The sequence below is a fragment of the Thamnophis elegans genome, chromosome 2 (genome assembly GCF_009769535.1).
Source record: "Thamnophis elegans isolate rThaEle1 chromosome 2, rThaEle1.pri, whole genome shotgun sequence".
Lineage (NCBI taxonomy): Eukaryota > Metazoa > Chordata > Lepidosauria > Squamata > Colubridae > Thamnophis > Thamnophis elegans.
Genome location: NC_045542.1, coordinates 158,866,127 through 158,878,154, shown reverse-complemented (window position 1 = coordinate 158,878,154; position 12,028 = coordinate 158,866,127). Strand labels below are relative to the sequence as shown.

General features: G+C 45.2%; 1 long non-coding RNA gene across 1 annotated transcript in view; it reads left to right on the top strand.

Moving 5' to 3' along the window:
- Positions 1-36: 36 nt before the first annotated feature.
- Positions 37-12,028, top strand: part of LOC116523865 — a 34,054-nt gene continuing 22,062 nt past the window's right edge. The window contains exon 1 of the long non-coding RNA XR_004257167.1: positions 37-121. This is a non-coding gene — a long non-coding RNA (uncharacterized LOC116523865). The remainder of the gene's footprint in view (positions 122-12,028) is intronic.

Here is a 12,028-nt window from a genome sequence, read left to right as displayed (position 1 = left end):
GCATTAATATGGCTTTTTTCTAGTGTGGATCATCTTATGCATAATCAGTTGTGATTTGCAATCTGTGCTTTCCCCACAACAGGCACATCTATGGAGCTTTTCCACCACTGATATTATTGAGGTGCGATCCCCTGTTTAGTTTTGCCTTGATGACAGCTACTGTTTTCTTACTCCCAGTTCAAGGCCTGTATTACTGTCTGCCTGTGATGACTCCTTCAGATGCTTTCCCAGATCACTCTTCAGATGTCAGTTCAGAGGAAGATGAACCAGTCCCGGCCACATCTGGAGGGGAGTTGATCAATGGCTCCAGTCAGTTGTCTGACAAGGATTTGGCTGAAGCACAGCTGCAGCAGGAGTCCTGAGGCTTTGCCTGGGGAAAGCGTGCAGCTGCAGCCAGTCACTGAGGAAGAAGAGGAACTGCCTTTTGCCCCTAATCAGTGGGAAATGGAAAATACTTTGATTTCTGGCTTGATTTGCTTTCCTTTTCAATGTTGCTTGTTAGTCTCAGTCATCCGGAGTGCTGTTATAGCCATCCTCTTTGTCTATAAGTTTCAAAGAAAATGTAACTTTATAAACGGCTGCAAAATGTGTGAAAAAAGAAAAAGTATGAATGAAAAGCAAAAATGCCACAATGCTAGAATAACCTCTGACATTAATTATGATTCATTTGACTACCAAGATCCAAATTCAAATATTCATTCAATCATTAAATTCACTTGCTGACTTGAGTCAGTCACAAATTCTGAGCCCTGTAAAGGGTTATCATCAAATACGGTCAGGTGAAAAAGAAGGAACACCCTTTTTGAGTTCTATGATTTTACATATCACATAGGAAAAATCACCTGGTCCTTAGCAGTTCTTAAAAATGGGTAAATGTAACCTCAAATGAAAAACAAATTACACCTGTCATCTTTTTTGTTTTACAAAAAGAAAGCCAAAATGGAGAAGAGAAAAAAACGTAAAAAACTAAGGACACTCTTACTGCTTCCATAGGTATGAAAAGGCGAAGTAGCAGCCAAATGCTGCTAATCAAGTGCTCTTGATAAATTATCATCAGCAAGTGTGACTACATCTATAAAAGCCAAAGTTGTAGGAGTTTTCTGGTTGACTATAAACTCTTCTCTATACTACAGTATTCTAGAGCCAAATGTGAGGCCATCTGTCCAACAGCTAAACAACAGCTAAAGCTTGGCCAACATCGGGTTATGCAACAGGACAGTGATTGCAAGCTCAACAGCAAATCCACAACAGAATGGCTGGAAAAGGAAAGAATCAAGATGTTGCAATGGCAGTCAAAGTCCAGACCTCAATCTGATTGAAATGCTGTAGTGGGATCTCAAGAGATCTGCGCATAAACAAATGCCCCCAAACCTCAATGAACTGAAGCGATGTTGTAAAGGGTGGGCCAAAATCCCTCCACAACAAGCAAGAAACTGATGAAGTCATACAGAAAACAATTACTGAAAAGTTACTGCTGCTAAAGGTGAGAATAGAATAGAATAGAATAGGAGTTGGAAGGGACCTTGGAGGTCTTCAACTGAAACGCCCCCGTTTAGGTAGGAAACCTTACACCACATCAGAAAGTCTTAGGTTGTCACACATGTTTCCTCTATTTTGGCTTTTCTTTTGTAGAATAAATGGTGACATGATGTAATATGTCATATGTTCATCTGAGGTTGTATTTACCTCTAAGGACCAGATGATTTTTATTGTATTTAGGTATGTAAAACCATATAACTCAAAGAGGTTGGACTTTTGTTTTTCACATGACTACATATCTGGAAGTGCTGGGGACATTTTAGAATATCTATAATTGTATAATTGTAGATAATTATATATCTATAAGCATACAGAGGGGAACCCTACAGCTCTACCCAGATCTACAAAGGTATATATGTGGAAAAATCCATGTTTTTAGCCTGAAAAATGTCCCAAGTTTGTTAAAGTCAAACCTTCTGAGCTAACTTTAGAGATGTGGGGGCTTTAACTAATGAAATGATGCCTAAAACCTCCACAAGATTTGAAGCACCAGTTTTACCCATGGAAGTCCTCAGCTCCAAATAAGGGCAGAAAATACTGTCCTACTGTCCACAATCCCTCTGGTGACATCTCCATTCAAGTAGTCCTCACCTTTGGGACTGGCATTTGTGTCACTAAGCAGCCTGATCAGGAAGCATGATGTCACATGACAGTCCCAACTTACATCTGTCCCTTTGCAGTTGTTAAGCGAATCCCCGTAGCATGTTAAAGGCAATTTCACATGGCTACGACTTCTTGCCAGTATCCCCACTGACTTTGCCTATGAGAAACTAGCTGGGAGGGTCACAAATGGGGATCATGATGATGGGATGCTGCGACGATCATAAATGTTCACCGGTTGGCAGCACCCGAACCAAACAGGCCAACTTTCCCCCGGACTCTCCTCCGACTCGTCCTCAACTCACCTTCCAGCTGATGCTTTGATCCTTGGAAGAGCAGAAATAACACTCTGCACGCCACCTTCCTCCCATGAGTGATCCGGAAGAGGAAGTTCCTCTGCGCGTCTCCTCGCTCACCCCCCATCCTGTCTAGCAACGCAGTACTCGATGGTTTCAGTTTTAGCTCCGACAGATGCCGCTCTTGTGTTGGCTTTCTAATCGCGGATGCTGCCTATCTGGCCACCGTCTCGTCCTCGGAGGTCGAAAAACAGGCTTGTCCTGTCTCTGCCTCAGGCATCTGCCAGATGTTTCCACTGATTACATGCAATGTGAAACTATTTAGCACGTGAAGTTTCGCTACGTGCGGAGTCTTAAAGGTTTCTGAAGTTCGGACAGAATTACGGAATGGGAGTTGGAAGGACCACCTCTCCAAGCAGGAGACCCGATACCGTTCTGGACAAACAGCTGTGCAGTCTCCTCTTTAGAAAATCCCATTGTTGGAGCTCCCACAATTCCTGGAGGAAAAGCTGTTCCACTGATTGATTGGATTCACCCACAGGGACCCTCTCAATTCTAGGAAGGATCCGTTACTTTTTATCCTAGTTTCGGGCACTTTGGGGAATAGGTCGACCCCTCTTTTCTGTGTAAGACCCTCAGTTAGTGAAAGACTCCTATCTCTTAGCCATTCTCTGCATTGAATTACACATACCCAGGTCAGGGGTGGGTTGCTGCCTGCATTACTGCCATTTTGGAGTGCGCACAATTTTTATTATTACAGTATTATCAATAAACATATGCTCAAACACAGTTTGAGGCAACTGTGTCTTGCCTTGCCATAATGATCACAGCATTATGAAACAGCCTTTATATATGAAATTTTACATTGCTTTTTTACCTAGGCCTCGGGCCTACTAACCGCACACCTTTCACCCCTCCCATCTGTTGATCTCCTGGAGGCAGCCAACATTTTCAGTGCACCCACAATTCCTTAATGTGGTACAAAAAAAGCAGTTTCTCCTGATGAAAGAAATGTCCTTCTGGGACTCCAAGTGGGGAAAAATACACTGGAGACATGGAGACTGCTTGGAAAGATGGTTTATTGTTGGACAGGGCTACATGGCTTGAGCCCTGAACAGAAAAGGTGATCACATGCTTCAATGTTGCTGGAGAAGAAGAGAAGGGCTGAAGGATGGGCTTGCTAGGCTTTTTATACCCTGTTTACTCCCACCTCTCTGTTTCCTGTTCCTGTGTAATAAATGTATCCTGATTGGTTATCAGACTCCCATGGGGCCATGCAGGGGCTACTCTCTAGGCTGTGTTTTGAATCCAGGTATGGGTTTCAAAAGTTTTATTTTCTTTTAAAACAAACATTCCATCATTCCTCAATCAGTGAGACATCAGAGTACATTTTTTTTGTGTGTGTCAAAATAGTTCTAGTTTACCACCAAATTCTTGTCTAGCCTAATGTATACCCCTCCCTCCCTCCACCCTCCCCCCCAACCCCCCTCCTCCCCCCCCCCCGACTTCCCAGAACCGGTATGGATTTTTAACAAACACAGTCTAAAATCTATTGAGAAAAAAGAAATAAAGAAATTAATGACATCTCTACATTGATCTTAGCTTCTTCTTGCTGAGCTAACTTTAAACAATTTAAATCATTTCTGATCTTAAGCATAGGCTAACTGGAATTTCTTGGTTCCGTATTTATTTATTTTGTATATAGTCAATCCATTTTTTCCAGTCTCGTTTATATATCTCATTTGAGTGATCTTTAAGATATGCCGATATTTTAGCCATCTCGGCTAAGTTTGTAACTTTCAATGTCCATTCTTGAATTGTAGGCAAGTCTTCCTTCTTCCAGTATTGCGCCACCAACAGTCTTGCTGCCGTTATTAGGTGCAGAATCAAGTTAGTCTCTACCACTGTAAAGTCAGTGCTTATACCTAGTAAAAATAACTGCGGAGTAAACTTTATCCTTCTTTTAAAGATATTTTGCATAATCCACCATATTTTTATCCAAAATGCCTTAACCTTTTGGCAGGTCCACCATATATGAAAATATGTAGCATCGAGAGAGCCACATCTCCAACATTTAGGCTGTAAATTCGGATACATAGAAGCCAACTTTTTAGGATCTAAATGCCATCTATAGAACATCTTATAAAAAATTTCTCTCAGGTTTTGAGCTTGTGTAAATTTCACATTTCTTACCCAGATTCTCTCCCATGTATCCAGCATTATTGGTTCTTCAATGTTTTGAGCCCACTTTATCATACAATCTTTAACTAATTCTGTTTCCGAATCCATCTGTATTAATACATTATATATCCTCTTTATATGCATTAAGCTTTGATCTCTTATTTGTTTAAACAGATCCAGGTATGGATGAGTTCTCAGATGCCATGTGGCCAGTTGAGTAAAGGACCAATATTATCATGCTTTCCTGCTGTAGCTGCTGCTGAAGTCTTTATTATATAAAGTGACTAGCCTGGCCTTCTCAATGGCCCATTGACAAAGTGGGGGTGGGCAGGAAGCTACAGGCAACTATTCTGTCTCTTAAAACATGTTTCTTTCTTTTCACATCCAGAGAAATATTCTGCCTTTTCAATATTTCCTAGGATATTTCATTTTTCTGGGAGAGTGTTGGATGATAACTTCCCACACTCCCTTGTCCCACATGATTATACAATACAATACAATACAATACAATACAATACAATAGCAGAGTTGGAAGGCACCTTGGATGTCTTCTAGTCCAAACCCCTGCCTAGGCAGGAAACCCTATACCGTTTCAGACAAATGGCTATCCAACATCTTCATTTTCATTTTTTTTCCCATTTTATTAAGCATTTATAGGCCGCCCTTTTCCCTGAGGGGACTCAGGGCGGCTTACAATAATAGGGGCGGGGGAGTGCAGGACAAAACACAAAAAGAAAATGTGAGTAAAAATAATTAGCAGTAAAAAACCAACATTCATTCAACATTCGGGGGGGGGGGGGCGAGAGTAAAGTCTTATCCCCAGGCCTGATGGGATAGCCAGATCTTGAGGGCTGTGCGGAAGGCCTGGACGGTGGTGAGGGTGCGGATCTCCACGGGGAGATTGTTCCATAGCGTCGGAGCTGCAACTGAGAAGGCTCTCCTCCGCGTAGTCGCCAGTCGGCACTGACTGGCGGATGGAATTCTGAGGAGGCCTACTCTATGCGATCTGATGGGACGGAGGGAGGTAATCGGCAGAAGGCGGTCTCTCAAATAGCCAGATCCACTACCATGGAGCGCTTTATGAATGGTAAGTAGGACCTTGAAGTGCACCCGGAGACCAATAGGTAGCCAGCGCAGCTCACTGAGGATCGGTGTTATGTGGGCGAACCGTGGTGCGCCCACAATCACTCGCGCGGCTGCATTTTGGACTAGCTGAAGTCGCCGGATGCTCTTCAAGGGCAGCCCCATGTAGAGCACATTGCAGTATTCCAGCCTAGAGATCACAAGGGCTCGAGTGACTGTTGTGAGGGCCTCCCGGTTCAGGTAGGGCCGCAACTGGCGCACCAGGCGAACCTGGGCAAATCTTCTTAAAGACTTCCAGTGTTGGGCACTCACAACTTCTGGAGGCAAGCTGTTCCACTGATTAATTGTTGTAACTGTCAGGAAATTTCTCCTCAGTTCTAAGTTGCTTCTCTCCTTCTTTAGTTTTCACCCATTACTTCTTGTTCTACCCTCAGGTGCCTTGGAGAATAGTTTGACTCCCTCTTCTTTGTGGCAACCCCTGAGATATTGGAACACTGCTATCATGTCTCCCCTAGTCCTTCTATTAAACTAGACATACCCAGTTCCTGCAACCGTTCTTCATATGTTTTAGTCTCTAGTCCCCTAATCACCTTTGTTGCTCTTCTCTGCACTCTTTGTAGAGTCTCCACATCTTTTCTACATCATGGCGACCGAAACTGAATGCAGTATTCCAAGTGTGGCCCTCCCAATGAATTATAAAGTGGTATTAACACTTCACGTGATCTTGGTTCTATCCCTGTTTATGCAGCCTAGAACTGTGTTGGGTTTTTGGCAGCTGCTGCACACTGTTGGCTCATATTTAAATGGTTGTCCACTAGGTCTCCAAGATCCCTTTCACAGTTACTACTGTTGAGGAACGTACCAGCTATACTGCACCTATGCATTTTGTTTTTGTTGCCTAAATGTAGAACCTTACCCTTTTCACCATTGAATTTCATTTTATTAGATAGTGCCCAATGTTCAGGTTTGTCAAGATCCTTCTGTGTCTTAAGCCTATCTTCTGGAGTGTTCCTATTCCTGCCAGCTTGGTGTCATCTGCAAATTTGATGAGTTCCCCATTTATTCCCTCATCCAAGTCATTGATGAAGATGTTGAAGAGTACTGGGTCTAAAACAGAGCCTTGGGGCACTCCACTGCATACTTCCCTCCATGTAGATGCAGTTCCATTGAGGGCTACACGTTGAGTGCGGTTGGTCAGCCAGTTATTATATTATATTATGATATTATGTCCCAGAAGCAGCCGCCATTTTGGCCCTGAAGCTGGTGTGGCAAAATGGCAACTGCTTCCAGAAGTACACTCTGTGGCCCAGGGATGAATCATAGGGACACTGAAAATAACCGTTGCTTACAGGACAGACTCACGAGGCCCAGAGATGCCTTCCTTTCCCAACATGAGAATCATAGGTCTTTAAAAGAAATAGAGGAGGAGAGTGTGAGGCCTGGTGGGGGGGGGGGGGTCCGGGCTAAGGACTGCAGGGACCCAGGAGGAGAGAAAAAAGCCTGTGGGGACCCAGTGGGTGGGGCCTGGAGAGTCCTATTTGGGAAAGCCTGTGGTACACTGTGTGGGAATAATAGGCCTAAAGGGACTCTGTCAGGGCGGGACCCAAGGCTTGGTGTAGAGGTAAGGTGACCAGATTTTCAGATTGGTAAAGAGGGACACCTTTGACTGGGGGGGGGGTGATTAAAAAATTTATATGGAGCAACAAAAATTTTCATATAACGCAAAAATAGTATTGTAATATTTTTTTTATTTCAACATAACTACAATTTACAAATATAAATTATAACTCTTGCCAAACATCAAAATTTTGATCAAGTGACCATGAGGATGCTGCAATGGTCGCTAAGTGTGAAAATGGTCGCTAAGTGTGAAAAATGGTCATCAGTCACTTTTTACAATGCCATTGTAACTTTGGTCACTAAGCCCATTATACCACCTTTCTTGCCACAGTTCTTAAGTGAATAACTGCAACTGGTATTTTGTATTTTGGATAGAATCTTTTTTTAAATACCGTAAGACAATTTAATAAAAGAATCCACATAGAATAAATTGAAGTAAAACATTTCAAACTATTCTTTCTATGCACAATATATTTCAAAGTATTGTGCATAGAATTTTTAAACATGGTTTCACTTCAATTTATTTTGGATAGAATCTTTTTTTAAATAATCTAAGACAATTTAAAAAAAGAATCTACACAGAATTTTAAAAAATCCTATGCACAATAAATAAAATATTATTTTAAAATACATTACCTCCCAACAGCGTTGCAACAGCCCTCCCCTTGCTCCTCGAGTCAGTAGCCGAGCTGGCAATTGAGTTCCCCAGGCTTATAGTGCTGGGGGACTTTAATTTGCCTTCGCTTGGTGAGCACTCTGATGGAGCGCAGGAGTTCATGGCTTCCATGACAGCCATGGGCCTGACCCAGGTAATCCGAGACCCGACTCACTCGGTGGGTCACACGCTCGACCTCGTATTCCTCTCGGAGCAGTGGAGTTGTGATCTTGGTTTGAGGGGTAGTGAGATCTTGCCCCTGTCATGGTCGGACCACTACCTACTGAGGCTTGACTTTCGGAGGCCAACACCCCACTGTAGGGAGGAGGAACCGATTAGGTGGTTCCACCCCAGGTGCCTTATGGACCCTTTGGGCTTTCAGACGGTGCTTGGGGTTGTTCCTGATACTCTCGCCCGCAGTCCGGCTGAGGCCCTGGATGCTGCTTGGAACTCAGCAGCGTCAGAGGCTCTCGAACGGATTGCGCCTTTATGGCTGATCCGAGGCAGTGGATCCAGGAGGGCTCCTTGGTTCACTGAGGAACTCCGGGAGATGAAGCACCAAAAGAGACGCCTAGAGCACCGCTGGAGATCCAGTAAGTCCAAGTCAGACCGAGCACTATTAAAATCCTGCATCAGAGCTTACCTCCGGGCAATACGGACGTCAAAAAGAACTCACATTGCCGCTATAATAGCTTCCGCTGAGTCGCGCCCAGCCGCCTTGTTTAGGATAACCCGTTCCCTCCTGAATAGGAGGGATACGAGCGATCCTTTGCAAGGTAGAGCTGAGGAATACGTCCAATTTCTCGCGGATAAAGTTGCTCGGCTTCGGACGGACCTGGACTCCAATTGCGCAGAGCCAGCCAAGGCACCAGGGGAGAATCTGGAGCGACATCTCTGGATTGATTTTCAACTCGTTACTCCTGAGGAAGTGGACAAGGCCATGGGAGCTGTGAGTGCATCCACTTGTGCGCTGGACCCGTGTCCCTCCTGGCTGGTTGCGAACAGCATTGCTGGATCCAGGTGATAGTTGTCGCCTCCCTTCGGGAGGGGTTCTTTCCCCCCGCATTAAATGCGGTGGTGGTGAGACCTCTCCTGAAGAAGCCATCTTTGAATCCAGCCATCTTAAACAACTATCGTCCAGTCTCCAACCTCCCCTTTGTGAGGAAGGTTGTTGAGAAAGTGGTGGCCTCTCAGCTCCGGCGGTCCTTGGATGAAACCGATTATCCAGACTCCTTTCAGTCTGGATTCAGGCCTGGCTACAGCACAGAAACTGCTTTGGTCGCACTGATCGATGATCTCTGGAGAGCCAGGGACGGGGGTCATGCCTCCGTCCTAGTGCTCCTTGACCTCTCAGCGGCCATCGATACCATCGACCATGGTATCCTTTTGCGACGATTACGTGAGGTGGGGGTGGGAGGCACCGTCCTTCGGTGGTTCTTCTCTTACCTCTCGGATAGGTCGCAGCCGGTGTTAGTTGGAGGGCAGAGATCAACCCCTAGGCCCCTGAAGTATGGGGTGCCGCAGGGTTCGGTCCTGTCCCCCCTTCTGTTTAACATCTACATGAAGCCGCTGGGTGAGATCATTCGACGGCACGGATCATTCGACGGTGGGATAAAATACCACCAGTATGCGGACGATACGCAGTTGTATCTGTCTGCCCCGTGCCAACTGAGTGAAGCGGTTGACGTGATGTGTCAGTGCCTGGAGGCTGTTAGGGTCTGGATGGGGGTTAACAAGCTTGCACTCAATCCAGACAAGACCGAGTGGCTGGTGTGTTTCCCTCCCAACAATTGGCCAAGTATTCCATCTCTCAGGCTGGAGGGTCAAACTGTACGCCCCTCAGACAGGGTTCGCAATTTGGGAGTCCTCCTAGACCCACAGCTGACTTTAGAACACCATTTGTCGGCTGTGAACAGGGGGGCATTTGCCCAGGTTCGCCTGGTGCACCAATTGCGTCCCTACCTGAGCCGGGAGGCCCTCTCATCAGTCACTTGTGCCCTTGTGACCTCAAGACTGGACTACTGCAATGGGCTCTATATGGGGCAGCCCTTGAAGAGCATTCGGAGACTTCAGCTTGTCCAGAATGCAGCGCGAGCGATTGTGGGTGCACCACGGTACACCCACGTCACACCTATCCTCCGCGAGCTGCACTGGCTGCCTATTGGTCTTCGGATACGCTTCAAGGTGCTAGTCGTCACTTATAAAGCCCTTCATGGTATTGGACCTGGTTACTTGAGAGACCGACTGCTGCCAATTACCTCCAACAGACCTAATAGATCCCACAGATTAGGCCTCCTCCGAATTCCATCTACTGGCCAATGCCGATTGGCTACCACCTGGAGGAGGGCCTTCTCTGTGGCTCCTCCGGCCCTCTGGAACGAGCTCCCCGTGGAGATTCGGACCCTCACCACCCTTCAGGCTTTCCGCAAAGCCCTTAAAACCTGGTTGTTCCGACAGGCCTGGGGTTGACGGGTGCCCCGCCCCCACTCGAATTGTGTGGTTGTTGAGTGTTTTTTTAAATTGTTTGTAGTTGTTTGTCCGTTGTCTTTTTTCCTCCTGTTTGTATTCCCCCCCCCCCCACTTTGGTTTGTGAGCCACCCTGAGTCTCACCGGGAATAGGGCGGCATAGAAATGCAATAAATCAAATCAATCAAATCAAATCATTAAAAAAATAAAAGAAAAAAACCCAGCTCACTTACCAGCAGGCTTGCACTCCAAGTCAACCCAGAATGATGTAGATGTTAATACAAAGAACTGAGCAAATTGAAATGGTGAAATTAGTCAGGGAAATATTTTTCAAAGAAACCACCATTTTTTTCCACACGAGGCCTCCAACCTCCGTGCCCCTCCCCTCCGGAAAATCCAGGAAGTAACACTCACGACATCTCTAGCCACGTATTTTCTGGAGCTCTATGGTACTAGGTCATTTTTTCTTATAAAATGAGGTAAAAGGGGCACGGGGGGGGGGGTTCTGTTTTCTTGCTTTAAAGTTTTATATCTTCAATGAAAGTACTGAGACAGAGAGACAGGTTAGACAGAATGTCTTTTGTCTTGCCCCAGTTAGGATTTCTTAAGCAAATCCACTGGGCTTTCAACATGAAGCCAGAAAATCGGGACTGTTTTAAAGTGGCCCGGGACACGGGACAAATTGTTATAAAGCATGACCCTCCCGCTGAAATTGGGACGTCTGGCCACCTTATGTAGAGGAGGCCTTTGGACGGCAAGCCTGGCCCTGCGTCCCTCCTCCAAGGGTTTCCCCACACCTGACGTATCCAGTGTTCCACTTCATAACTCGCCCATTCATGTAACTACATCAGTAAGAGCAGGGGGTAGGGTTAATTAAGCAAAGCAGGATCTCAACCGTCACTGGAAGGCCCCATTGCAGTTGTATCTCAAGAACTACTTGTATGCTGGCTAGGGAATTTGGGGCTCAAAATCCAAGGACACCACGGTAGAAGGCTGAAATGTGGAAATTCCATAATCGACGTACAAAAAACACCACCAAAAGCCTCTTTGCAGTAATTTCACAAAACGAAATACCCAGAAACATCTGCTGATAAGCAGAAACAGTTAGTTAGCTTTTAACAGCCTACCATTTTCCACCTTACAATGTTAGAATAAACAAAAGCGGAGATATTGGGCAACCTTGCCTTGTGCCTTGGCAAAAACTCTGGGAAAGAAATAGGAAATTGACATTAGCCACACCATACAAAGAGAATCTTTATAAAATGTTCTACGGGTGGCATCTCGCCCCCCCCCCCCCCCGGGCAAGATTGGCTAAAATGTTTAGCAACATATTCCCAAAATGTTGGAAATGTAAACAATCACCAGGCACATACTACCACATGTGGTGGACCTGTAAAAAAACAAGATTTTGATTATAAATTCAGATGTGGCTAGAAAAATTAGTTGGGCAACGCATAGAATTCAAGCCAGAATTATTTCTATTATGTATTATAACAGAAGGCTATAGCAAAGAGTCAATTTACCTAATACTTCACGTTCTAAGAGCAGCGAGAATGGTCTATGCACAGCAATGAAAAGGGAAAATAAC